Source organism: Dendroctonus ponderosae, unplaced genomic scaffold (assembly GCF_020466585.1).
Source record: "Dendroctonus ponderosae isolate FM_Combo_2020 unplaced genomic scaffold, Dpon_F_20191213v2 Dpon_F_20191213_1, whole genome shotgun sequence".
NCBI lineage: Eukaryota > Metazoa > Arthropoda > Insecta > Coleoptera > Curculionidae > Dendroctonus > Dendroctonus ponderosae.
In genome coordinates, this window is record NW_026017110.1 from 24,134,132 (window position 1) to 24,138,795 (window position 4,664).

General features: G+C 34.4%; 1 long non-coding RNA gene across 1 annotated transcript; it reads left to right on the forward strand.

Moving 5' to 3' along the window:
• Positions 1-601: 601 nt before the first annotated feature.
• LOC125505767 lies at positions 602-3,756 on the forward strand. The gene is made up of 2 exons (XR_007282384.1): positions 602-925; positions 3,640-3,756. It is a non-coding gene; the product is annotated as an uncharacterized LOC125505767 (long non-coding RNA).
• The last annotated feature ends 908 nt before the right edge of the window (positions 3,757-4,664 follow it).

Here is a 4,664-nt window from a genome sequence, read left to right on the forward strand (position 1 = left end):
TTACTGTCGGAATTTGGAAAGTTTCATTTCATGCCCTTGAAGAAACAAGTGACGTCAACCATTTACAAAATGTATGGAAATAAATGACCAAATGGTGTAGATATTATTACAAATTGATATAAAATGTTAATCATGGACTATTTCTCAAAAACAGCAACATTTCTGCTGCATGAGCAAGCATATGAAACTCAAAATTAAAATACATATTTTCAGGACTTGAGCTTAAGCATCAATTCATATTTTTTAATTAAATTAATTTAACTTAAAAATCGACATTGGCTTAATTTGAAAAGGAAATTTCAGACAGTTCTTCATTTCGAGTCGTTTTTAAAATACGAATCTTCGAAAAGAGCCAGAATTTGTCTCGTGTCTCGAGTCGCGTCTCGGGATTAACATTCCATAACGGATGTACGAAAAATAGAATAAGAGATCTGATTGCGCCATGGAAGCCAAATTCGACAAGTACTTTATCATTCAGGTTGCTGGTGGTTTACGTTCTTTTGTAATTTTTAATTAAGGGCTGCTGAAAATTCGTGGTAAAGAGCAATAAAATATAAATGGGCAAGCGACACTAAATCAGGCAACAACGCAAAAGTAGTAACCACGTAAGCATCAAGAACTTACAAACCATAAAATAAGACTGGAACAAACAGATGAAAATATTGGTCACATAATTCAAATTCCTCTCTGGAGTCGTCACAAGGAGAAAATTTCACTAGCTTCTGCAGTTAACTGAAGGTCGACTTTGCCTTCAATTTTCAGCGATCGGAACTAGAGGATCAGGAAGGGGAGTTGATAAGCCAAAAAAGTTAAGAATTTTAAGAAATATTGAATTATCGATGTTTCGCATGGACAGCAACAGGGTCGGCCTAGGTCAGTGATGGACAAACAATCACAAACCCAATTGTCCAAGCGAATTTAAAAGGTAAGTGATAAAATTACAAGTAATATAAAAATGAAAGTAGAATCAAGATAAAAATAACCGAAAGATCAGACTAAAGTTAAACCCAATGACGGTTAATCATAAAAACCGAACTGGGAATTGTCTCTTGGAATGGATATTTTGCTGGACAGCAACAGGACTGGCAACTCAATGGTGTATAACCACAAAAGAAAAACCTCTCAGATAACATCAGTAAGTCATGGACAAACAATAATTCTTCAAACAACGTCCAAACCGAGAACCGAATTTCAAAGATGAATGATTAAAGTGGAAGCAAAATTAAAATTGAAATAAAAATAATTAAAAGGGCACTCAATGGGGCTTAATGAGGAAAACCTAACTGGGAATTCTCTCGTGGGATGGATATTTCGCTGGAGCCAGGTAACTCTAAAAAAACAGGGGTTAATTCACACTTGAGATTAACTTGTGTCGATACAAAGTGACTTAGAGAAACACACTTTAGAACACTAAATTTTATGGCACCTCAAATTTTCAACTATCATAGAATCAGATTGCTATAAGATCATAAAATAGTGAAAAATGCACAGTTCGGAAACAAATTTGCATGTTTTTGTGCCACTCAAGCTTTAATTTCAGAAAATGGCTCTTGATTGGCGTGTTATTATCCAACTATTTGCTACAATTTTTTTAAATGAACAACCATAATTTTCTGACAGTACATGCTGTTTTTGATAAATCTCAGAATTCTTGACAAATTTATGTTCTAATATTTCAAATAGTAATAATTGAAGTTCGCCCTCATATCGAATTTCATCGATGTCAGTTTCTATACAAATATTACTGGTTTAGAGCAAATTAACCAGCCTATAGTAATTTAAAATAAATTAGCAAAAAGGTAAATTACCCCGGCTAAATTCACTTTCTCTCTATTAAGGGCTCTTTGTGCTGCATGACGTCACGTCAATTAAGTGTTTGCCCATTAAGTCCCTGTAACCATACCTTTAACTAGAACACTGTCCTAAGTAAATTGACCAGCAAGGAGAGCAAATACAAAATTTATCGAAACATTGAAGAATATGTGATTTAACTTAATTGGTGCAGTAAATAAGTAATGTAATGCATTACTTGTCTCAGCAACCTAATTTCCATTTGTCGATTTTTTTGTTTCTATTACAACCATGGTTTTTATTTTCTCATTGCATTCAAATTTGGTAAAACTTCTTAATGCAGTATATTATTTTTCGTTGTTTCAGTTTAAAATTTTGTAGCTCACACAGTATTTTGGCGTCCTTTTGAAACAGCTAAAGCGGAAGCTATGAACTTTGAGCCCACGCTATCCAAATTTCTTAAAATCGTCTCTCTGGCATTGATTTCTAGAGTCTTTCAGTTAATTTTTCACATGCTAAATCGTTAATAACACTGTTAACTATTTTATTATTTCTTCTTTAGTATGTAAAATACACCAATCTAAAGAAAGGTGAACTTTAAGAAGGCATATATTAAACAGTTGTGTCAGTGCTTCCGTTTTTTGCAAAAGTGAGATTATGAGAGATGAAAAAGGAAAACTTGAAATGAACAGGAACTTAATTGATAATTGACTGCACAACAATTGAACAAAAATTCGGTGAAATCCGAATGGAATGACTTTTGAAGTATAAGCTAAGGAAATCCGATCACTCCTATTCTTTACGTTTTGGGGCAATTTTTAAAACTAGTTGACCGATCCATTGCGCAACTTATAGAACACCTAAACAGCTGTAGAAACAATTTCAAGCCACATTGAAAATCTTAATTTTATTGAACATTTATTGAAGGTTTAAAAGGGCGCTTGCTGCGGTCCTTTTCCTAATTATACTAGTACATTTTGTTTTCGTGAATTCGGCAAAGAGCTCAGGATTTTGGTACCTCCACAATCACTTTGCATCGAATTGTAACAAAGGATTTGACGCTTTATGGATTCAACAAAGTTGAATTGGGGGGGTTGAAAAAAGTTGAAAAGGGCTAAAGCCGGAATACTATGAGCAACGAAGCGCTATTGGATTTTGGAACAATGGCAATTGGATGGTGATTTTGTGATGTGGGTTGCAGGCGGAATGAAACATCGCATCATTGGTAACAATTTCAAGCCACATTGACAACAGTTCAAACATCTGATTTATCTAATCTGAAGAACTGCTACATTGAAAATGACATGCTGGTTTCAAGGAATCTGCATGGTCTATAATTAATCTTTATTTTCATGTTGAGTCATGATTATTTCATGATTGTCAAAGTTCATTCTTGTATGCAAAAGCAAATGCAATCTTGTCGAAACATAAGATAAAGCGAGTGCAGTAGGTTTCTGGTGATGGCAAATCGGAACTTAAAAATAGTATATCGGATGTCTAGGTTTAAAATATCGGAACTCTGGTTACTATTACTAAGTTGTTTGATTCATTTAGGACGCCGTATGGAGAAACGAATAGGGATTTTATATTCAATGTTCGCTAAACTGATTATTTGTAAGAAACATACTTACTTTACTCCCATAAATTTGAAAATTAAATTTACTAAATGTTATAGCTCAAAGAAAGAAACCTCGACTTTAAGTTTATACGTTTGTTATCAGTTGAAAGAAGTTTAGGCAGCTATGAATACGTGAACAATTCTAGTGGTTTTTGAATGCTGTATTTAAAAATAATGATAAATGTTGAAGTCAATTGAGAAAATTTTGTTGTTTTTTTGTTTTGTTTCAGGAGCACAACTACGGATCGTCTAGACCCTAGAACGTAAGGACAATGAAGTGTACACGAATGTTGAGATGAACATAAACAACAAATTAAACGAACTAAGACGTAACGATAATTATAATACCTCTATAGACCGACAATGGAGAAGCATAAAACAAGTACCAAAGCATGTAGGTAATGCAGAATTGAAATCAATAAAAGAAGAGAAGAAGGAATGGATAATACAGGAGATCCTGGACCTGATGATGATTCGAGGTCAATATATGAACAATGAAATGCAATACTATAAGACCATAAACAATGACATCAGAACTAAAATGAGGCAGGCCAAGGAGAAATCGCTACTTGATGAATGACGAGAGGTTGAAGACTATCACAACAAATTCGATGTTTTCAATATGCACAAAAAGATAAAAGCAATGACTGGGAGAGCAAAGAGACGATATGTCGGTAAACAAGAACGTCTACTTGATTGTAGAACCAATAGGCAAACTGGCAAGGTGGATCGGATATGTACAAAAACGTTTCAACGGCAGTCTCATTGAACTTGCGAACCCAGACATGGAGTAGGTATACTCGCCCACAAATGTTAAGGAAAGAGAACATGTAATTAAAAATTGTTAGCCCGGAAAGGCAGCAGGAGCTGACGAACTGCCAGCTGACCTTCTAAAGCTTATCGGAGAAGACTCTATATACAGGGTTGCTCATTAGTGCGTCAAAGTGCGATATCTCAGTAAATATGAACTTTACAAGAAAATACGTCCTACGAAAGTTTTTCATGTTTAAAAGGTCCACATTTTAAAATTACTTTCCAATATACGGGGTGTATCATAAACGTGTGGTAGTTACCAACTTTGGTTTTTTAAATGGAACCGCCCCTTTTTTCATTCATTTTCAGATTTGTCGTCAAAATTTAAGTTAAGTTTGTGTCAAACGTTTTACCTGAAAAATTTACGATTTCCGAGTTATTCGTAAAAATGTGAAAGTTTTGACAGCTACTGGGTTCCACAGAAATCGATGCTGTACACTAC